Source organism: Bufo bufo, chromosome 1 (genome assembly GCF_905171765.1).
Source record: "Bufo bufo chromosome 1, aBufBuf1.1, whole genome shotgun sequence".
In the NCBI taxonomy this organism is placed as follows: Eukaryota; Metazoa; Chordata; class Amphibia; order Anura; family Bufonidae; genus Bufo; species Bufo bufo.
Window position 1 is genome coordinate 479,502,274 of NC_053389.1, and position 24,930 is coordinate 479,527,203.

The 24,930-nt window shown below is 45.4% G+C and overlaps 1 protein-coding gene and 1 long non-coding RNA gene across 2 annotated transcripts in view; one reads left to right on the plus strand and one right to left on the minus strand.

Moving 5' to 3' along the window:
- The window catches only part of CPM (carboxypeptidase M), a 115,096-nt gene that overhangs the window by 68,130 nt on the left and 22,036 nt on the right, over positions 1-24,930 (plus strand). The window lies entirely within an intron of this gene.
- Positions 235-23,331, minus strand: LOC120980578. The gene is made up of 3 exons (XR_005774550.1): positions 23,242-23,331; positions 10,449-10,454; positions 235-308 (listed from the first exon to the last, which is right to left on the minus strand). It is a non-coding gene; the product is annotated as an uncharacterized LOC120980578 (long non-coding RNA).

Genomic DNA, 24,930 nt, shown 5'->3' on the forward strand with positions numbered 1-24,930 from the left:
GAATAGGCTGTTCCCAGAGTGCTGTATCAAGGCACCTCAGTGGGAAGTCTGTGGGAAGGAAAAAGTGTGGCAGAAAACGCTGCACAACGAGAAGAGGTGACCGGACCCTGAGGAAGATTGTGGAGAAGGACCGATTCCAGACCTTGGGGGACCTGCGGAAGCAGTGGACTGAGTCTGGAGTAGAAACATCCAGAGCCACCGTGTACAGGCGTGTGCAGGAAATGGGCTACAGGTGCCGCATTCCCCAGGTCAAGCCACTTTTGAACCAGAAACAGCGGCAGAAGTGCCTGACCTGGGCTACAGAGAAGCTTTTTTCGGATGAAAGCAAATTTTGGATGTCATTCGGAAATCAAGGTGCCAGAGTCTGGAGGAAGACTGTGGAGAGGGAAATGCCAAAATGCCTGAAGTCCAGTGTCAAGTACCCACAGTCAGTGATGGTCTGGGGTGCCATGTCAGCTGCTGGTCCACTGTGTTTTATCAAGGGCAGGGTCAATGCAGCTAGCTATCAGGAGATTTTGGAGCACTTCATGCTTCCATCTGCTGAAAAGCTTTATGGAGATGAAAATTTCATTTTTCAGCACGACCTGGCACCTGCTCACAGTGCCAAAACCACTGGTAAATGGTTTACTGACCATGGTATTACTGTGCTCAATTGGCCTGCCAACTCTCCTGACCTGAACCCCATAGAGAATCTGTGGGATATTGGGAAGAGAAAGTTGAGAGACGCAAGACCCAACACTCTGGATGAGCTTAAGGCTGCTATCGAAGCATCCTGGGCCTCCATAACACCTCAGCAGTGCCACAGGCTGATTGCCTCCATGCCACGCCGCATTGAAGCAGTCATTTCTGCAAAAGGATTCCCGACCAAGTATTGAGTGCATAACTGAACTTAATTATTTGAAGGTTGACTTTTTTTGTATTAAAAACACTTTTCTTTTATTGGTCGGATGAAATATGCTAATTTTTTGAGATAGGAATTTGGGGTTTTCATGAGCTGTATGCCAAAATCATCAATATTAAAACAAGAAAAGGCTTGAACTACTTCAGTTGTGTGTAATGAATCTAAAATATATGAAAGTCTAATGTTTATCAGTACATTACAGAAAATAATGAACTTTATCACAATATGCTAATTTTTTTAGAAGGACCTGTATATCTTGCTTATAACGCCATGGTTCTTACTATAGATCGTTGCACTAACGTTACCAGCAGAGATATCTATTGTGTCTAAAAATAATGGACTTTCTACAGAAAGGAAAGTGAGAAATAGATCTGCTGATTACAGGCTGTAGCATACAGTAAGACTCACCATGTTGTGGATTGGAATGAAATCTTACAAGTTCCAGCAGCCTACAGGTGAAACTCTAAAAATTAGAATATCGTGCAAAGTTCATTTATTTCAGTAATGCAACTTAACCCCTTAGGGACACATGACGTACAGGTACGGCATGTTTCCCGAGTCCTTAAGGACACATGACGTACCGGTACGTCATGTGTTGTTCCGATCAACGCCGCCCGGCGGGCGGTGATCGGAACATGATGCCTGCTCAAATCATTGAGCAGGCACATAGGCTAAATGGTCCCGTGACCCCCCCCCCCCCCCCCCTGTGTCTGCGATCGCCGCAAACCGCAGGTCAATTCAGACCTGCGGTTTGCGGCTTTCTATAGTGCGGCGGCGGTGCCATCGGGTCCCCATGGGGCTGTGGGGGGGACCCGATGGCATGGAAGGCAGCGCGATGCCTTCCTGAGGCATCTGCGCTGCCTTCCGGTGAAGAGCCTGTGAGATCCAGCCCCGTGGATCTGACAGGCTCGGGAAGCTGTATGAGTAATACACACAGTATTACTCATACAGCCAATGCATTCCAATACAGAAGTATTGAAATGCATTGTAAAGGAATATTCCCCCAAAAGTTCAAGTCCCAAAGTGGGACAAAAAATAAAGTGAAAAAAAAGTTTTTTCCCCCAAAAAAATTAAAAGTTTCAAGTAAAAATGAACAAAAACGTAATTTTCCCCAAATAAAGTAAAAAAAATTGGTAAAAAATAGGGGGAAAAAATAAGTATACATATTAGGTATCGCCACGTCCGTATCGACCGGCTCTATAAACATATCACATGACCTAACCCCTCAGATGAACACTGTAAAAAATAAAAAATAAAAACTGTGCTAAATAAACCATTTTTTTGTCACTTTACATCACAAAAAGTACAACAGTAAGCGATCAAAAAGGCGTTTGCCCACCAAAATAGTACCAATCTAACCGTCACCTCATCCCACAAAAAATGAGCCCCTACCTGAGACAATCACCCAAAAAAAATAAAAACTATGGCTCAGAATATGGAGACACTAAAACATAATTTTTTTTGTTTGTAAAAAGCTGTTATTGTGTAAAACTTACATAAATAAAAAAAAATATTTGGTATCGCCGCGTTCGTATCGACTAGCTCTATAAAAATATCATGACCTAACCTCTCAGATGAACACTGTAAAAAATAAAAGATAAAAACTGTGCTAAATAAACCACCTTGCATCCCAAAAAGTGTAATAGCAAGCGATCAAAAAGTCATATGCAACCCAAAATAGTGCCAATCAAACAGACATCTTATCCCGCAAAAAAAGAGACCATAAAAGAGACCCAAAAACTGAAAAAACTATGGCTCTCAGACTATGGAAACACTAAAACATGATTTTTTTTTGCTTCAAAAATGAAATCATTGTGTAAAACTTACATAAATAAAAAAAAAGTATACATATTAGGTATCGCCGCATCCGTGACAAACTGGTCTATAAAAGTATCACATGATCTAACCTGTCAGATGAATATTGTAAATAACAAAAAATATTTCTTGTTATCTTGCCTCACAAAAAGTGTAATATAGAGCAACCAAAAATCATATGTACCCTAAACTAGTACCAACAATACAGCCACCCTATCCCGTAGTTTCTAAAATGGGGTCACTTTTTTGGAGTTTCTACTCTAGGGGTGCATCAGGGGGGCTTCATGGTGTCAAAAAAACCAGTTCAGCAAAACCTGCCTTCCAAAAACCGTATGGCATTTCTTTCCTTCTGCGCCCTGCCGTGTGCCCGTACAGCGGTTTACGACCACATATGGGGTGTTTCTGTAAACGACAGAATCAGGGCCATAAATGTTGAGTTTAACCCTTGCTTTGTAACTGGAAAAAAATTATTAAAATTGAAAATCTGCCAAAAATTTGAAATTTTGAAATTGTATCTCTATTTTCCATTAATTCTTGTGGAACACCTAAAGGGTTAACAAAGTTTGTAAAATCAGTTTTTAATACCTTGAGGGGTTTCCTTGGGTGGTTTCTATTATGTAAGCCTCAAAAAGTGACTTCAGACCTGAACTAGTCCCTAAAAATTGGGTTTTTGAAAATTTCTGAAAAATTTCAAGATTTGCTTCTAAACTTCTAAGCCTTGTAACATCCCCAAAAAATAAAATATCATTCCCAAAATGATCCAAACATGAAGTAGACATATGGGGAATGTAAAGTAATAACTATTTTTGGAGGTATTACTATGTATTATAGAAGTAGAGAAATTGAAACTTGGAAATTTGCAATTTTTTAAAAGATTTTGGTAAATTTGGTATTTTTTTTATAAATAATAATGATTTTTTTTTTTACTTCATTATACCAGTGTCATGAAGTACAATATGTTTGGAAAAAAACAATCTCAGAATGGCCTGGATAAGTCAAAGCGTTTTAAAGTTATCAGCACTTAAAGTGATACTGGTCAGATTTGCAAAAAATGGCCTGGTCCTTAAGGTGAAATGAGGCGGAGTCCTTAAGGGGTTAAAAGGTGAAACTAATATATGAGATGAGCGAATTTCATATTTTGAAATTCGTTTACATTTAATTTGGTGGTAAAAGGTGAATTGCGTTATGGATTCCGTTACCACGGACCATAACGCAATTCTATTACGTAATGCCTTTAGAGGCATTCCATTATTCATTTCGTCATAGAATTGCGTTATGGTCCGTGGTAACGGAATCTATAACGCAATTCACCTTTTAACACCAAACGAAGTGTGAACGAATTTCATAAGCAAAAATAAAGTTTTTTTTAAAAAAATTCAGTTTCAAGTAAAAAAAGAAAGCGTCCTTTTCCCAAAATAAAGCAAAAAAAATTGTAAAAAAAGAAAAGTAGACATATTGGGTATTGCCGCGTCTGTATCGACTAAAAGTGCAACACCAAGCGAACAAAAAGGCGTATGCCCCTAAAATAGTTCCAATCTAACCATCACTTCATCCCTCAAAACATGAGCCCCTACCTAAGACAATCGCCCAAAAAATAAAAAAAATATGGCTCTCAAACTATGTAGACACTAAAACATGATTTTCTTTGGTTTTAAAAATGCTTTTATTGTGTTAAATGTAAAAAAATAAAAAAAAGTAGACATATTAGGTATTGCCGCGTCCGTAACAACCTGCTCTATAAAAATACCACATGACCTAACCCCTCATATGAACACCGTAAATAAGATAATAATAAACTGTGTCAAAAAAGCCATTTTTCGTCACCTTACATCACAAAAAGTGTGATACCAAGCGATCAAAAAGTCATATGCACCCGAAAATAGTGCCAATCAAACCATCATCTTATCCCGCAAAAATGATACCCTACCCAAGACAATTGCCCAAAAAATTTAAAAACTATGGCTCTCAGACTATGGAGACTATTGTGTAAAACTTAAATAAATAAAAAGTATACATATTAGGTATTGCCACATCCGTAAGGACCTGCTCTATAGAAATATCACATGACCTAACCCCTCAGGTGAACACCATAAAAAAATAAATAAAATCATACCAATTTAACCGTCATCTCATCCCGCAAAAAATGAGCCCCTACATAAGAAAGTCGCCCCAAAAAATAAAAAAAAACCTATGGATTTCAGAATATGGAGACACTAAAAAAAATCTTTTTTTTTCAAAAATGCTTTATTATGTAAAACTGAAACAAACAACCAATCATATTTGGTATTGTCGAGTCCGTAACAGCCTGCTCTATAAAAATAGCAAATGATCTAACCTGTCAGATGAACATTGTAAATGGCAAAAAAAAAAAAAAGTGCTAAGACAGCAATTTATTGTTACCTTGCCTCACAAAAAGTGTAATATAGAGAAACCAAAAATCATATGTACCCTAAAATAGTACCAACAAAACTGCCACCTTATCCTGTAGTTTCCAAAATGGGGTAATTTTTTGGGAGTTTCTACTCTAGAGGTGCATCAGGGGGTCTTCAAATGTGACATGGCAACTTAAAATTATCCCAGTGAAATCTGCCTTCTAAACCATATTGCGTTCCTTTCCTTCTGCGCCCTGGCATGTGCCCATACAGCAGCTTACGACCACATATGTGTGTTTCTGTAAACTACAGAATCAGGGCCATAAATATTAACTTTTGTTTGGCTGTTAACCCTTGCTTTGCTACTGGAAAAAATGGATTAAAATGGAAAACCTGCCAAAAAAGTGAAATTCTGAAATTTCATCTACATTTTCCTTTAATTCTTGTGGAACACCTAAAGGGTTAAGAAAGTTTGTAAAATAAGCTTTGAATACCTTGAGGGGTGTAGTTTCTAAAATTTCTATTATGTAAGCCTCACAAAGTGACTTCAGACCTGAACTGGTCCTTAAAAAGTGGGTTTTGGAAATTTTCTGAAAAATTTCAAGATTTGCTTCTAACTTCTAAGCCTTCTAACGTCCCAAAAAAAAGAAAATGTAATTTACAAAATGATCCAGACATAAAGTAGACATAATGGAAATGTAAATTAATAACTATTTTACGAGGTATAACTATCTGTTTTAAAAGCAGAGAAATAGAATTTTTGAAAATTGCTAATTTTTCAGAATTTTTGGTAAATTTTGGTATTTTTTTTATAAATGAAATATTTTGACTCAAATTTACCACTGTCATGAAGTACAATATGTGACGAGAAAACTATCTCAGAATGGCTTGGATAAGTAAAAGCGTTTTAAATTTAACACCACATATGACACATGTTAGATTTGCAAAAAATGGCCTGGTCCTTAAGGTGAAAAATGTCAGGGTCCTGAAGGGGTTAAATAACCACATTAGCAACACTTGAGGCAAGGGGTGTGGCCATACCAGAAACAACACAGACGCCTATTGACCCACAGGGAAACCTGTCAGATCAAACCACATGTTGCCAGTCTCACCGATCTCCTTCCACCTGTCACGGGAACATCCGTGACAGGTATTTATGTGGATGTTACTTTGATCTATACCACCTACCTAAACATTATTGTGATGCAAATGGTACCATATTAGCTCACGCTCCTTTACAACTAAATCACACCCTCTTTTCATTGAGCCACAACTTCATGTGGGGCTAGGCAGAGCTAATTTCTATAGACCTTGATGGGCCACTGTGATAAATCTGATGCATATCTAGACCGCCTAAGGCTACATGCACACGACCGTTGTGTGTTTTGCGGTCCACAAATCGCGGATCCGCAAAACACGGATGGCGTCCGTGCGCGTTCCGCAATTTGTGGAACGGAACGGGCGGCCCATTATAGAAATGCCTATTCTTGTCCGCAAAACGGACAAGAATAGGAAAGGTTATATATTTTTTGCGGGGCCACGGAACGGAGCAACGGATGCGGACAGCACACTGAGTGCTGTTCGCATCTTTTGCGGCCCTATTGAAGTGAATGGGTCCGCACCCGAGCCACAAAAATGCAGGCTCGGATGCGGACCACAACAACGGTCGTGTGCATGAGGCCTAAAATGGAGCCCGCAAAGTGAACGGAGCATGCATATGCCACCAGTGTTTGAGATGACACAACCCCTTTTAAGGTGGTATTACATGCAGAGATCACCTCGTACAGCTGCATTGTTTCTGGGCAGCAGATCACTGTTTAGACCCCACAATCTGCTGCCCAGAAACAATAATTTACTTGCCTGCATGAATGACTTTTCACCTGATGAACAAGCGTTTCGCTCATTCATCTGGAAATTGGCTGCACCTTTAGATGGGCAGATTATCGGGAACAAGCGTTCCCATTACAGTGGTTTCACACGCAGATTTTTTTGGAAGAACACCACCATGTTTTTTCATGCAGGTTTTTGAGTCAAAACCAGAAGTGGATCCAGCAGAAAGGAAGTCCTTCCTTTATATTTCTCATTCCTTGTGTATCCACTTCTGGATTTGGCACAAAAGACTAAATAAAAAAAACGCAGTAGTTTAGCTCCTAAATACACTGTGTGTGAGCTCTTTATAATGAGAATATTTACTGTATTTAAAACCAAGCAATCCTCCCTGTTAGGCCTCATGCACACAAACGGGTCCGCATCTGCAGTGGGGCTGTAAAATATGCAGACCGCACGCCGTGTATTGTCCGCATCCGTATATCTATTCCGCAGCCCTGCAAAAATATAGAACATGTCCTATACTAGTCCATTTTGTGGACAAGTATAGGACAGTTCTACAGAGGGCAGGATGTTCCGTTCCTCAAAATGCGGAACGCAAACAGCCGTTATCCGGCATGAGCCAATGGCCGTGTGCATGAGCCCTAAGAGTTATCAGGTATGACTCTACCTGCACACGGTGCGGATTACGTGCAGTTTGTGTGGAAAAACTACAGTTTTAGGCCTCATGCACCCGACCGTTTTCATTTTGCGGTCCGCAAAATGGATTTCCGTTGTTCCGTGATCCGTGACCTTTTTTTCTTCCGTGGGTCTTCCTTGATTTTTGGAGGATCCACGGACATGAAAAAAAAGTCGTTTTGGTGTCCGCCTGGCCGTGCGGAGCCAAACGGATCCGTTCTGACTTACAATGCCAGTCAATGGGGACGGATCCGTTTGACGTTGACACAATATGGTGCAATTGCAAACGGATCCGTCCCCCATTGACTTTCAATGTAAAGTCAGGAGTCCCTTTTATACCATCGGATCGGAGTTTATACCATCTCCAATCCGATGGTATATTTTAACTTGAAGCGTCCCCATCACCATGGGAACGCCTCTATGTTAGAATATACCATTGGATTTGAGTTAGATGTGAAACTCAGATCCGACAGTATATTCTAACACAGAGGTGTTCCCATGGTGATGGGGACGCTTCAAGTTAGAATATACTAAAAGAACTGTGTACATGACTGCCCCCTGCTGCCTGGCAGGTGCTGCCAGGCAGCAGGGGGCAGACCCCCCCCTCCCTCCCCCCCCTGTATTTAACTCATTGGTGGCCATTACGGCCCCCCCTCCCTCCCCTGTATTTAACTCATTGGTGGCCAGTGCGGCCAGCCCCCCCTCCCTCCCTTGTATTAAACACATTTGTGGCCAGTGCGGCCGGCCCCCCCTCCCTCCCTTGTATTTAACACATTGGTGGCCAGTGCGGCCGGTCCCCCCCCCCTAATTAAAATGACCGACCCCCCATCATTGGTGGCAGCGGAGAGTTCCGATCGGAGTCCCAGTTTAATCGCTGGGACTCCGATCGGTAACCATGGCAACCAAGACACTACTGCCGTCCTGGCTGCCATGGTTACTTAGCAATTTTAGAAGCATTATACTTACCTGCGATGTCTGTGACCGGCCGGGCGCTCCTCCTACTGGTAAGTGACAGGTCTGTGCTATAAGCAATGCGCTGCACAGAACTTTCACTTACCAGTAGGTGGAGCGCCCGGCCGGTCACAGACATCGCAGGTAAGTATAATGCTTCTAAAATTGCTAAGTAACCATGGCAGCCAGGACTGCAGTAGCGTCTTGGCTGCCATGGTAACTGATCGGAGCCCCAGCGATTAAACTGGGACTCCAATCGGAACTCTCCGCTGCCACCAATGATGGGGGGTCGGTTATTTTAATTAGGGTGGGGGGACCGGCCGCACTGGCCACCAATGTGTTAAATACAAGGAAGGGAGGGGGGACCGGCCGCACTGGCCACCAATGAGTTAAATACAGGGGGGAGGGGGGGTCTGCCTCCTGCTGCCTGGCAGCACCTTCCAGGCAGCAGGGGGCAGTCATGTACACAGTTCTTTTAGTATATTCTACGGAAAGCGGAAGAACGGCCGCGGATGCACACAACGGTCGTGTGCATGAGGCCTAATACAGTAACAGCAAAGTGAATGAAATTTGACAAATCTCATGTACACTTTGAGTATTTTCTTCCGTGAGGAAACTGACCCGCTTTGTAGATTTTGAAATCTGTAGCATGTCAATTGTTTCTGCATATTTTTAGCTCAGATTTCAACCATTGCCGTGCAAAGGGTGAGATCTAGGGTTAAGTCCGCATCAAAAGTAACACATGCAGATTTTGTTGTGCATTTGGTGTGGAAATGCAGAGAAATCCGCACGAAAATCTGCACAGAAGATCTGTTTGTTAACATGCACCCATGTACTGGTGGCTTGAAGCTGACTATACAGAGTTAACAGGGGAGGATTGGCCATAGACCCTACAGGGAAATTTGCTGGTGGCCGATGCCCCAGGGGGCCACCCAAGTCCACCTCTTTGCCTCTGAACAGGTGCATAATGAGCTCTTAACAGTAATTTATGCTATAAGAATTAAGTACTCATGTGCCCAGCCAGCGACCGCACATGCCCTCCTGAATTCAACTGCTATGACCTGCACCTCCTCAGGTACAGGTGGATCCCCTGGTGGGCCCCGAGCAAGCTAGGCCCCTAGTCCTCCACCCCCTGCACACCAGGCACATGGCACAGTGGAGTGACTGCACTACATATAGATAGGCAGCATACACCATCTCAACCAGCCTATGTCCATATAAAAACTGGATAGATTATTATTACAGATGCATGTGGTGGCTGAGATGACTTGTAGGCATAGCGGCAGGCCATCTAGTATCCTGATTTCCTAGGCACCCGCCTTGTAACATCTTGCTGCTGTCTACCGCTGTGTGAACGGGTAATATTTGCATGCAAATGAGCACTGGCCCCCAGAATGAATTTTACTGGTAGGCCTTAGGCACCTCAGTCTGACACTGGAGAGGACTACAGCTCCCAGCATGTCCATTCTGTTATATCAGAGGACAATTAAGAAAGAAGGAGAGGACTACAACTTCCAAGGTTTCCCAGGCTCACCACTTCTCTACTGCTGAGCTCCATCCCCACCTGCACTGATCATATGATGGTTACGTCATCACAGATCCTTCCCACTTCTCTCCTCCTGGACTGATCATCATCACTGGTCCTTTAGCTCTTGCACTGAAGCAGATTATAGGGTCTGTCCTGCTGTCCCCCCACTCCCAGCCGTGTCCCCCTTGAGAATCCCAGACATTTTTGTTCAAATATAAATTCTGGCTGGAGAATTTTTTTAGTATACAGAAAGGGGACATGTCTGGGAAAAAAGAGGACGTATGGTCACTCTTTGGTTGTCACCTTTTGGCATTAGTGTGGATAGCTCCTATGTTGAAGGTGTTGTCCCACAAAAAATATTCTACGGTTTTCAAACCAGCACCTGTTATTCAATAAAATGGATCTCTATAGGGCCACCTGCTGTTAGTTTTTTTCTTATTTCTTTGTCTGGTTCACTGAGATGGCCACACATGTTCAGTTTCATCCCTCAACTGCCTACTGTGCTGTGATAGAGAGAGAGAGAGCGCTGCAACAGAATGGACACACCCCCTGAGAAAGGACATGCCCCCTGAGGTGCCAGCCTGAAGAGAAACTAGCAGAACAATTGGAGCAATGAATGGTTAGATACTGGATCCATGTGAGGTGCAGGGCTAGTTCTAGCTTTGCAAGAGATTGTCATGTACTATATGATGTCTGATTTTCATGTTTTATATTAATGATGGGATAACCCCTTTAACAGTATTACTTGGGGTTGTAGGGGCAGTGTGGATTTCACTTATGGAGACTCAGTGGCTAGCAGTTTGGCGACACAGTGGTTTTCAACTATGGGGGTACAGTGGCTAGTAGTTTGGGGGCACTGGAGCTATCACCCCTGGCATCACTGTGGATGGGATATGCGACTAAGGGTCCACAACCGTATTTCTGGGACCCATTCATTTCAGTGGGGCCGCAAAAGTCTGCGTCCACAACTCCATTCCGCAGCACCGCAAAAAAGATAGAGCATGTCCTATTCTTGTCCACAATCGCGGACAAGAATAGGCATTTCTATCATAGGGCTGAACTGGAACTCATACAGCCGGTACCCGTGTTTTGTGGATCTGCAATTTGCGGACCGCAAAACACTTAGTCGTGTGAATAGACCCTAAATTTGCATCTTTTCAACACCATAAAATTGGCAGAGAATTTTGATCTATTCACCCACAGTGTTCACCTGAACAGTCGTTGACCCTCGGCTTCGCCAGCGACTGCTCTTATTCTGCGCAACAATGCTAACTCCTAACACTGCTGAGTCCTAGCAACCCTCTGCTAACTTGGTTATTTCAAAATGAATTTCACTTTAAGGGGTATTCCCATCTGGAACATTTATGGAATATCTATAGGATGGGGCCCCCAAAGTGTACAGACAGCAAGTCACGCATGTGCGGCCACCCTTCATTCACTTCTATGGAATTTTGGAAAATAGCTGAGCGCTGGTTTGGCTATTTTCAGGAGTCCCATAGTGGTGAATTCTCCATTCACCACTATGGGACTCCTGAAAATAGCCAAACCAGCGCTCAGCTGGTGTTGCTTGTTCTCCATTCGCTGCTATAGGACTTCAGAAAACTACCAAGTGTGCTCGCTATTTCTGGAACTTCCATAGCAATAAATGGAGAGGACGCCACGCATGCACAATGTGCTCTCCTTTCGCTTCGGACCCCTGTTCTGGACATATGAGGGGGTCCCAGAGGTGGGACCCCCACCTATAGGACATTTTATAGCACATCCTATCAATATATGCCATATATGTCCCAGATGGGAATACCCCTTTAAGCTCTTCTCTGAGAAAATCATGCATGCACCCCTGAAACCAAAGTACGCAAATTAAAGACACAAATAAAGACACAGAACACATTAATTGGGGATAAATGGCCAAATTGTTTATTCAAAATATTAAAAATGGCAAACCCCCGACTCACGGAGAGTCGCCCTCCAGCACTCAGGAGAGGAAAACCCCCTGTGGAGGAAACCTCTAGGGAACCATGGCTGAAGGGCTGCCCTTCCCTTGGGCTTAGAGGGTAATGCCACTATGTGGCTGCAACATAAATAATAAGGGGGGGGAAGGGGAGGGGTGCAGCAGCCGGGCTGATCTGGTTGGCTAAGCGGATGTCCCTTTCCTCCCATTGGGCGATGGGCTTCCTGCTAGAACCTCCAAATTTCGTCAAGGTACAGTGGGCGGGGGTAGTCAAGCTCAAGGTCCTCAGGCCATGAAGTACGGCACCAAATATGGCCGCTCACCCGCTTTTTACAAGGGCTCTTCCCTTATGACACACGTGCTTGTGATGTCACAGGTGTCTATGACTAATATTCATGGCAGTGTTCTGAAGGGTTAACCCTTTAGTGACTGTCAATGTGCCTTACTGCATATGCCCTTAACCGCTTACTGACCACACTGTGTCAATATACTCCATTTTGGATAACCGCAGTATTTATATTGTCCCCCCTGACGATCGCAGGGTTTTCTGCTTTGGGTAAGCAGGTTTGTTCTGTTACTGACAAGACTGCCGACAACAAGCCCCCGGACCAGTGGCTCGTATTGAACCCCTTGCAGAGCTACCAATGTAAATGAACAGACTAACAGCATTGTCCGGTCAGTTTTATATGTGACCCTCAACCCTATCGAGGGACCCACTTGAGTATGGCGCAGCCATGAAACAGACACTGGCATCTTGACTTTATTCGAGCAGGAGGTGCAGTGCTTAGCCGTTACAGTCACTATTTGGCACAAAGCTTGATGGTCACTTTGCTATTATAAGCTTGGTGGCTGCTAGTATAGGCAACTGAACAATCTATCAGGTGGACAGATTGATGGTGTCAGTCTTTCACTAAGGCCTATTGCACACGGACGTTTTTTTTTCCCGTTTACTGGACGTTTTTTGCGTTCCGTATACGGTCTGTATACGGAACCATTCATTTCAATGGGTCCGCAAAAAAAACGGAATGTACTCCGTATGCATTCCGTTTCCGTATTTCCGTTTTTCCGTTCCGTTTTAACATAGAACATGTCCTATTATTGCCCGCAAATCACAGTCCGTGGCTCCATTCAAGTCAATGGGTCCGCAAAAAAACGGAACACATACGGAAATGCATCCGTATGTCTTCCGTTTCCGTTCCGTTTTTTGCTGAACCATCAATTGAAAATGTTATGCCCAGCCCAATTTTATCTATGTAATTACTGTATACTGTATATGCCATACGGAAAAACGGAACGGAAAAACGGAACAGAAACGGAAACACAACGGAAACAAAAAACGGAACAACGGATCCGTGAAAAACGGATCGCAAAACACTGAAAAAGCCATACGGTCGTGTGCAATAGGCCTAAGGCACATGGCCCTATAGTTACATATCTCGCCCTGAGGGCACTCTGTTTCTAACAACTCACGCTAACAAGATAGGGTGGAGCACATGGATCAGGGCTCTTTTGTCAGGGCCGCTCTATCAGGGTTGCCAACCTAAATTTTTATTTTTTTCTGGATAATTTATCCAAAAATCACGGAAAGTCAAAAAATTTTACGGACAAATTGGAAAACTATAAAGATTATAGGTAATACATGTCTATAGATCAGAAACTAATACTGAAAACATTATCATTGTTTACTGTGAAGTCTAAAATGATGAGAATTACAATCAGTCACCTTCTAAAGTGCCACCAACCTCCAAAAAAATTCAAATTTTTTTCACGGACACTGCAAAAAAGTTCTCTATTTTTACGGACTGTCCAGGAATTTCTAGACGGTTGGCTCCCTGTGCGCTATCGAGGCCATTAGACACACTCTTCCCTCCTCCCAACTGTCATCTTCCCCTCAACTGCCTCTTGCTGTCTTCTCTCCTTGACTGAGCCTAGACATCTGACTGATCACCAGCCACATCCCTGATTGGTGCTGGGCCCCTTTCCACATCAGACACAAGAAGACAGTTAACAGAGGAAAGACATCATACATGACTGCTGGGCTCCATCTGCACCGGCTATTACACTGAAAGCATGGATGAAATAATTTAAAGGGGCAGCACCACCCCATTAAAAGCTGCAATATGGTGGCAACTTCAAGGCCACTGCACAGTTGATGGAGCCTTTTGCTTTCGGCTCCATCCACTGTTTTGATTCCAGGCTGCCGAAAACGGCTATTTGGTGGGGTGCCGGGTCTCCACTAGGGTTGGCAGCTGCCTGGCAAACCACTGGCCTAGCCAGTATTACCGATAATCTGCTGGGAAAAGTGGTAACCCTACATGTATTGCATACATTATATAACAGGTTAGGGTGATCACTTTCATAACTTCCAAAAGGAGGATACCATATCTGGGACAGTGGGTGACAATACAACACACAGAATGGAAAGCATATTTTATATACCACCAGCATCAAGAGAGATTACAGGGATGTATAAGGGGAGAGGACTACAACTCCCAAAATGTCCAGTCTGTAATTATGGGATATCAGAGGAAGGGAGGAGGTATAAGAGGAGAGAACTACAGCTCCCAGCATGTCGAGGTGGTTTCTATTATGTAAGCCTCAGACCTGAACTGGTCCTTAAAAAGCGGGTTTTGGAAATTTTCAGAAAAATTTCAAGATTTGCTTCCAAACTTCTAAGCCTTCTAACGTCCCCAAAAAATAAAATGGCATTCACAAAATGATCCAAACATGAAGTAGAGATATGGGGAATGTAAAGTAATAACTAGAGTTGAGCGAACACCTGGATGTTCGGGTTCGAGAATCCGAACCCGACCCGAACTTCGTCCCGAACCCCATTGAAGTCAATAGGGACCCAAACTTTTCGGCACTAAAAAGGCTGTAAAACAGCCCAGGAAAGAGCTAGAGGGCTGCAAAAGGCAGCAACATGTAGGTAAATCCCCTGCAAACAAATGTGGATAGGGAAATGAATTAAAATAAAATATAAAAATATATAAAAATAAACCAATATCAATTGGAGAGAGGTCCCATAGCAGAGAATCTAGCTTCACATCAGCAGAGAATCAGTCTTCATGCCATAGCAGAGAATCTGGCTTCACGTCACCCACCACTGTAACAGTCCAGTGTCATATATTTAGGCCCCGGCACCCAGGCAGAGGAGAGAGGTCCCGTAACAGAGAATCTAGCTTCATGTCAGCAGAGAATCAGTCTGCATGTCATAGCAGAGAATCATGCTTTACGTCACCCAACACTGGAACAGTCCATTGTCAGATATTTAGGCCCAGGCACCCAGACAGAGGAGAGAGGTCCCGTAACAGAGAATCTGGCTTCATGTCAGCAGAGAATCAGTCTGCATGTCATAGCAGAGAATCAGGCTTCACGTCACCCACCATTGGAACAGGCCACTGTCACATATTTAGGCCCAGGCACCCAGGCAGAGGAGAGAGGTCCCATAACAGAGATTCAGGCTTCATGTCAGCAGAGAATCAGTCTTCATGTCATAGCAGAGAATCAGGATTCACGTCACCCACCACTGGAACAGGCCACTGTCACATATTTAGGCCCAGGCAGAGGAGAGAGGTCCCATAACAGAGAATCAGGCTTCATGTCAGCAGAGAATCAGTCTTCATGTCATAGCAGAGAATCAGGCTTCACGTCACCCACCACTGGAACAGGCCACTGTCACATATTTAGGCCCAGGCACCCAGGCAGAGGAGAGAGGTCCCATAACAGAGATTCAGGCTTCATGTCAGCAGAGAATCAGTCTTCATGTCATAGCAGAGAATCAGGCTTCACGTCACCCACCACTGGAACAGGCCACTGTCACATATTTAGGCCCAGGCACCCAGGCAGAGGAGAGAGGTCCCATAACAGAGATTCAGGCTTCATGTCAGCAGAGAATCAGTCTTCATGTCATAGCAGAGAATCAGGCTTCACGTCACCCACCACTGGAACAGGCCACTGTCACATATTTAGGCCCAGGCACCCAGGCAGAGGAGAGAGGTCCCATAACAGAGATTCAGGCTTCATGTCAGCAGAGAATCAGTCTTCATGTCATAGCAGAGAATCAGGCTTCACGTCACCCACCACTGGAACAGGCCACTGTCACATATTTAGGCCCCGGCACCCAGACAGAGGAGAGAGGTCCCGTAACAGAGAATCTGGCTTCATGTCAGCACAGAATCAGTCTTCATGTCATAGCAGAGAATCAGGCTTCACGTCACCCACCACTGGAACAGGCCACTGTCACACATTTAAGCCCCGGCACCCAGACAGAGGAGAGGTTCATTCAACTTTGGGTTGCCCCGCAATATAATGGTAAAATGAAAATAAAAATAGGATTCAATGAGGAAGTGCCCTGGAGTAGAATAATATATTGTTAAGGGGAGGTAGTTAATATCTAATCTGCACAAGGGATGGACAGGTCCTGTGGGATCCATGCCTGGTTCATTTTTATGAACGTCAGCTTGTCCACATTGGCTGTAGACAGGCGGCTGCGTTTGTCTGTAATGACGCCCCCTGCCGTGCTGAATACACGTTCAGACAAAACGCTGGCCGCCGGGCAGGCCAGCACCTCCAAGGCATAAAAGGCTAGCTCTGGCCACGTGGACAATTTGGAGACCCAGAAGTTGAATGGGGCCGAACCATCAGTCAGTACGTGGAGGGGTGTGCACACGTACTGTTCCACCATGTTAGTGAAATGTTGCCTCCTGCTAACACGTTCCGTATCAGGTGGTGGTGCAGTTAGCTGTGGCGTGGTGACAAAACTTTTCCACATCTCTGCCATGCTAACCCTGCCCTCAGAGGAGCTGGCCGTGACACAGCTGCGTTGGCGAACTCTTGCTCCTCCTCTGCCTTCGCCTTGGGCTTCCACTGGTTCCCCTGTGACATTTGGGAATGCTCTCAGTAGCGCGTCTACCAACGTGCGCTTGTACTCGCGCATCTTCCTATCACGCTCCAGTGTAGGAAGTAAGGTGGGCACATTGTCTTTGTACCGGGGATCCAGCAGGGTGGCAACCCAGTAGTCCGCACACGTTAAAATGTGGGCAACTCTGCTGTCGTTGCGCAGGCACTTCAGCATGTAGTCGCTCATGTGTGCCAGGCTGCCCAGAGGTAAGGACAAGCTGTCCTCTGTGGGAGGCGTATCGTCATCGTCCTGTGTTTCCCCCCAGCCACGCACTAGTGATGGGCCCGAGCTGCTTTGGGTGCCACGCCGCTGTGAACATGCTTCATCCTCATCCTCCTCCACCTCCTCCTCATCCTCGTCCTCCAGTAGTGGGCCCTGTCTGGCCACATTTGTACCTGGCCTCTGCTGTTGCAAAAAACCTCCCTCTGAGTCACTTCGAAGAGACTGGCCTGAAAGTGCTAAAAATGACCCCTCTTCCTCCTGGGCCATCTCCTCTTCCATCATCGCCCTAAGTGTTTTCTTAAGGAGACATAGAAGTGGCATTGTAACGCTGATAACGGCGTCATCGCCACTGGCCATGTTGGTGGAGTACTCGAAACAGCGCAACGGGGCACACAGGTCTCGCATGGAGGCCCAGTCATTGGTGGTGAAGTGGGTCTGATCCGCAGTGCGACTGACCCATGCGTGCTGCAGCTGAAACTCCACTATGGCCTGCTGCTGCTCGCACAGTCTGTCCAGCATGTGCAAGGTGGAGTTCCACCTGGTGGGAACGTCGCATATGAGGCGGTGAGCGGGAAGGCCGAAGTTACGCTGTAGCGCAGACAGGCGAGCAGCGGCAGGGTGTGAACGCCGGAAGCGCGAACAGACGGCCCGCACTTTATGCAGCAGCTCTGACATGTCGGGGTAGTTGTGAATGAACTTCTGCACCACCAAATTCAGCACATGCGCCAGGCAAGGGATGTGCGTCAAACCGGCTAGTCCCAGAGCTGCAACGAGATTTCGCCCATTATCGCACACCACCAGGCCGGGCTTGAGGCTCACCGGCAGCAACCACTCGTCGGTCTGTTGTTGTATACCCCGCCACAACTCCTGTGCGGTGTGGGGCCTGTCCCCCAAACATATGAGTTTCAGAACGGCCTGCTGACGTTTACCCCGGGCTGTGCTGAAGTTGGTGGTGAAGGTGTGTGGCTGACTGGATGAGCAGGTGGAAGAAGAGGAGGAGGAAGCTGAGTAGGAGGAGGAGGAGACAGGAGGCAAAGGATGTTGCCCTGCGATCCTTGGCGGCGGAAGGACGTGCGCCAAACAGCTCTCCGCCTGGGGCCCAGCCGCCACTACATTTACCCAGTGTGCAGTTAGGGAGATATAGCGTCCCTGGCCGTGCTTACTGGTCCACGTATCTGTGGTTAGGTGTACCTTGCCACAGATGGCGTTGCGCAGTGCACACTTGATTTTATCGGACACTTGGTTGTGCAGGGAAGGAACGGCTCTCTTGGAGAAGTAATGCCGGCTGGGAACAACATACTGTGGGACAACAAGCGACATGAGCTGTTTGAAGCTGTGTGTGTCCACCAGCCTAAATGACAGAATTTCATAGGCCAGTAGTTTAGAAATGCTGGCATTCAGGGCCAGGGATCGAGGGTGGCTAGGTGGGAATTTACGCTTTCTTTAAAATGTTTGTGAGATGGAGAGCTGAACGCTGCCGTGTGACATGGTTGAGATGCTTGGTGATGCAGGTGGTGGTGTTGGTGGTACATCCCATGTTTGCTGGGCGGCAGGTGCCAACGTTTCTCCAGAGGCGGAGGAAGAGGCCGCGGCGGCAGCAGCAGAAGAGGTAGCAGGGGGAGCCTGAGTGACTTCTTTGTTTTTAAGGTGTTTACTTCACTGCAGTTCATGCTTTGCATGCAGGTGCCTGGTCATGCAGGTTGTGCTGAGGTTCAGAACGTTAATGCCTCGCTTCAGGCTCTGATGGCACAGCGTGCAAACCACTCGGGTCTTGTCGTCAGCACATTGTTTGAAGAAGTGCCATGCCAGGGAACTCCTTGAAGCTGCCTTTGGGGTGCTCGGTCCCAGATGGCGGCGGTCAGTAGCAGGCGGAGTCTCTTGGCGGCGGGTGTTCTGATTTTGCCCACTGCTCCCTCTTTTGCTACGCTGTTGGCTCGGTCTCACCACTGCCTCTTCCTCTGAACTGTGAAAGTCAGTGGCACGACCTTCATTCCATGTGGGGTCTAGGACCTCATCGTCCCCTGCATCATCTTCCACCCAGTCTTGATCCCTGACCTCCTGTTCAGTCTGCACACTGCAGAAAGACGCAGCAGTTGGCACCTGTGTTTCGTCATCATCAGAGACGTGCTGAGGTGGTATTACCATGTCCTCATCATCAGGAAACATAAGTGGTTGTGCGTTAGTGCATTCTATCTCTTCCACCCCTGGGTAAGGGCTAGGTGGATGCCCTTGGGAAACCCTGGCAGCAGAGTCTTCAAACAGCATAAGAGACTGCTGCATAACTTGAGGCTCAGACAGTTTCCCTGATATGCATGGGGGTTATGTGACAGACTGATGGGCTTGGTTTTCATGCGCCATCTGTGCGCTTTCTGCAGAAGACTGGGTGGGAGATAATGTGAACGTGCTGGATGCACTGTCGGCCACCCAATTGACTAATGCCTGTACTTGCTCAGGCCTTACCATCCTTAGAACGGAATTGGGCCACACCAAATATCCCTGTAAATTCTGGCGGCTACTGGGACCTGAGGTAGTTGGTACACTAGGACGTGTGGCTGTGGCAGAACGGCCACGTCCTCTCCCAGCACCAGAGGGTCCACTAACACCACCACGACCATGTCACATCCGCGTCCCTTACTAGTTGTTTTCCTCATTGTTACCGTTCACCACAATAAAAAAAATATTATTCGGGCCAATGTATTGAATTAAAATTCAGGCCTTTTTTTACAGACACCTAACACTGTCTGGCTATCTATTTAGGTACCGTATTACACTAATACAGGCACACAAGTAATGACAGATTTGGTTGAATATAAATGTGAGGCCTATTTTTTACGCGCTGTGTGACAGATATACCTTTAATCACAGAATTAGACTTGTATCTGCACGGTAGCATGTGTGTTAAGTTTTTCAGAATGACACTATCAGCACCTTGAATCTAAGATATCCTTTTTGGGATAGATTTAAAGTAGGCCTGATATAGCAGAAACTACTTATTTATGAGAATGGCAAATTTGGGAATAGTTTTTCAACCCAGAACAAAAACTGTGCTTTTACGGTCACTACAAATAATTTGACCAGCTAAAACAGTACAGATTTGGTTGAATAGAAATGTCAGGCCTATTTTTTACGCGCTGGGTGACAGGCTCAACTTGCCCCTGATGTAGTATATGGCCAAAAAATAACCACACTGTTGATGGTTAAATGCACTTGGGTGACACAGGCTCAGCCTGCACCTGATGTAGGATATAGCAAAAAATAACCACACTGTTGATGGTTAAATGCACTTGGGTGACACAGGCTCAGCCTGCACCTGATGTAGTATATGGCCAAAAAATAACCACACTGTTGATGGTTAAATGCACTTGGGTGACACAGGCTCAGCCTGCAGCTGATGTAGGATATAGCAAAAAATAACCACACTATTGATGGTTAAATGCACTTGGTGGTAGCTTGTGCTGGCGCACCACAAGCCACAAAATGGCCGCCGATCACCCCAGAAAAAAGTGATATAAAAACGCTCTGGGCAGCCTAAAAAAAGTGAGCAATTCAATATCAGCACTTCAATGATCCACAGCTGGAGATCGATCACAGAATGAAGTCTTTTGGAGTTAATCTGCCTAATCTCGCCCTAACGTCGCAGCAGCAACCTCTCCCTATGCTTGAATCAGCAGAGTGACGTGCAGCGCTACGTGACCCAAGCCTATATAGAGGCTGGGTCACATGCTGCACTGGCCAATCACAGCCATGCCAATAGTAGGCAAGGCTGTGATGGCCTCTTGGGGCAAGTAGTATGACGCTTGTTGATTTGCAGCCTTTCAAAAAGCGCCAAGAAAGCGCCGAACACCGAACCCGGACTTTTACGAAAATGTTCGGGTTCGGGTCCGGGTCACGGACACCCCAAAATTCGGTACGAACCCGAACTATACAGTTCGGGTTCGCTCATCCCTAGTAATAACTATTTTTGGAGTTATTACTATCTATTATAAAAGTAGAGAAACTGAAATTTGCTACTTTTTCCAAATTTTGGGTAAATTTCATATTTATTTTAATAAAGAAAAATGATTTCTTTTTTTTACTCAATTTTACCACTATCATGAAGTACAATATGTGACAAGAAAACAATCTCAGAATAACCTGGATAAGTAAAAGCGTTTTAAAGTTATTACCACATAAAGTGGCACATGTCAGATTTGCAAAAAATGGCCTGGTCCTTAAGGTGAAAACTGGCAGGGTCCTAAAGGGGTTAAATTGTCTCAGTCTGGTTCACTAGGAATCACAATCATGGGAAAGACTGCTGACCTGACAGTTGTGCAGAAAACCATCATTGACACCCTCCATAAGGAGGCAAAGCCTCAAAAGGTAATTGCAACAGAAGTTGGATGTTCCCAAAGTGCTGTATCAAAACACATTAAGGCTGGGTTCACACCTGAGCGTTTTACAGCGCGTTCCTACGCGCTGTAAAACGCTCAACAGGCAAGAAACAATGATTCCCTATGGGAATGGTTCTCACCTGAGCGTTTTACAGCGCGTACGAACGCGCTGTAAAACGCCCTACGCCCCAAGAAGGACAGGAGCTTCTTTGGGGCGTATTGTCGCGCGTTCCCGCCCATAGACTTCAGCGGGAACGTGCGACAATGGGCGTTTCTTGTAAAAAAAAACGCGCGTACGTACGCGCGTTTCGTCCTGCTGCACGATATATCAAGTATTTTACTACTGGCAAGTTCTGTCCTATTGATAAAATTGGCTGCCTCTGTCCTATTGATAAAATTGGCTGCCTCTGTCCTATTGATAAAATTGGCTGCCTCTGTCCTATTGATAAAATTGGCTGCCTCTGTACTCACTTTCTCTGAATGCACTGCAGCGAGCGGCAGCAAGCAGGCCGGCTGGCGCGTGACTGACGTCACTTAGTAACGCTCCTCCCACTAAGGAAGCAGGAGCGTTACTAAGTGACGTCAGTCACGCGCCGGCCGGCCTGCTCGCTCCCGCTGGCTGCAGTGCATTCAGAGTGAAAGAGAGTACAGAGGCTGGCCATTTTATCAATAGGAGAGAGCTCGTTTCAGACAGTAGTAAAATACTTTACACACAAAGCCAGTTATGTGCGCAGTTTAGGACACATGAGGGGACACATAGGGCCATGAGGGGGACCAGCATAAGATGCTATATGTGTGTCTTATGCTGGCCCCCCTCATGGCCCTATGTGACATAGCACACATCCCCTATAACAGTGCCATCCAGAGATCCACCCCATAACAGCATCATCCACAGGTCCCCCATAACAGTGTCCTCCACAGATCCCCCATAAGTGTCCTCCACAGATCCCCCATAACAGTGTCCTCCACAGATCCCCCATAACAGTGTCCTCCACAGATCCCCCATAACAGTGTCCTCCACAGAACCCCCATAACAGTGTCCTCCACAGATCCCCCATAACAGTGGCCTCCACAGATCCCCCATAACAGTGGCCTCCACAGATCCCCCATAAGTGTCCTCCACAGATCCCCCACATAACAGTGCGTCATCCACAGATCCCCATAACAGTGCGTCATCCACAGATCCCCCCCCATAACAGTGTCCTCCACAGATCCCCATAAGACCACAGATCCCCCCATAACTATGTCCTCCACAGATCCCCCATAAGTGTCTTTTCATTGGACACCTCAAGGCAGTTTTTCATTGGATGCCTCTGTTGTCAATCACACAAACGCACGTATTACGAGCGTTTCCTAAATACAAAAATGCCCCAAAATACGCCTTAAAAACGCCTGATAAAAACGCCTGTAAAATGCGCATACCGAATACGCTCAGGTGTGAACCAAGCCTAATAGAAAGTTATGTGGAAGGGACAAGTGTGGAAGAAAAAGGTGCACAAGCAGCAGGGATGACCGCAGCCTGCAGAGGATTGTCAGGAAAAGGCCATTCAAAAGTGTTGGGGACTTTTACAAGGAGTGGACTGAGGCTGGAGTTAGTGCATCAAGAGCCACCACACACAGATAGATCCTGGACATGGGCTTCAAATGTCGTATTCCTCTTGTGAAGCCTCTCCTGAACAACAAACGTCAGAAGCGTCTTACCTGGGCTAAAGAAGAAAAGAACTGGTCTGTTGCTCAGTGGTCCAAAGTGCTCTTTTCTGATGAGAGCTACTTTTGCATCTCATTCGGAAACCAAGGACCCAGAGTCTGGAGGAAGAATAGAGAGGCACACAATGCAAGATGCTTAAAGTTCAGTGTGAAGTTTTCACAGTCTGTGTTGATTTGGGGAGCCATGTCATCTACTGGTGTTGGTCCACTGTGCTTCATTAAGTCCAGAGTCAACGCAGCCCTCTACCAGGAGATTTTGGAGCACTTCATGCTTTCTTCCGAAGACGTGCTTTATGGAGATGGTGACTTCATTTTCCAGCAGGACTTGGCACCTGCCCACACTGCCAAAAGTACCAAAACCTGGTTCAATGACCAAGGAATTACTGTGATTGATTGGCCAGCAAACTCTCCTAACCTTAACACCATAGAGAATCTATGGTGCATTGCCAAGAGAAAGATGAGACATGAGACCGAACAATGCAGAAGAGCTGAAGGCTGCTGTTGAAGCATCCTGGTCTTCCATAACACCTTAGCAGTGCCATAGGCTGATAGCATCCATGCCACGCCGCATTGAGGCAGTAATTGATGCCAAAGGGGTCCAAACCAAGTACTGAGTATATATGCATGATTATACTTTTCAGAGGTCCTACATTTTTATCTATTTAACATCCTTTTTTTTATTGATTTCATGTAATAGTCTAATTTTCTGATATTGTGAATTTGGGGTTTCATAAGCTGTAAGCCATAATCATCCAAATTATACCAAATAAAGGCTTGAAATATTTCGCTTTGCATGTAATGAGTAGAGATGAGCAAAGTGCCATCCTGTTTCCGTTATGCAGGGGAGGACTCCCCTGCATAATGGAAACGGGACGGATCCATTTTGCAGCCCATAGACTTCTTTTATGACGGAATGAATAACGGAATGCCTTTAGAGGATTCCGTCATAGAATTGCATTCCGTCATAGAATTGCGTTATGGTCCGTGGTAACAGAATCCATAACGCAATTCGCCTTTTACCACCAAACGAAGTGTGAACGAATTTCAAAATATGAAATTCGCTCATCTCTAGTAATGAGTCTATATCATAATATATTAGTTTCACCTTTTAAGTTGCATTACTGAAATAAATGAACTTTTGCACGATATTCAAATTTCACCTGTATATGTAAGTGGCTGCTAGCTGTGCTGTGTAACAGGATGTGGGGGTGGGGCAGCTGAGCTTGTGCTGGTGAATGTGAAATCCACAGAGCCTCACAGGAGATGACCGCTATGAGTGAATCTCATAGAAGAGCATTTCTGAGGGAATGTGAAGTAAAGCTGATACCAGTAAACGAACAAGTGCAATGTTATTATGTGCTACATTACGGTAAGATATGGGTTTATACAGGTCTGGATGAATGGTTACATAAAAAAAAGTGCTCAAAAGGATGAGGTATATCAAAAGCACTCTGCAAACTGAGAAGGGAACCCAACTTGTTTCCAACCCCGAAGCCAAAAGGTCTTTCAAAAATTGGGGGGCCTGTTGCCTCCATTTTCTATAGCAGGGATAGCCAACCTGCAGCTCTCCAGCTATTGTAAAACTACAACTCCCACAATGCCCTGCTGTAGGCTGATAGCTGTAGGCAGTGCGGGCATGCTGGGAGTTGTGGTTTTGCAACAGCTGGATAGCCTCAGGTTGGCCATCCCTGTTCTATAGCTTTGG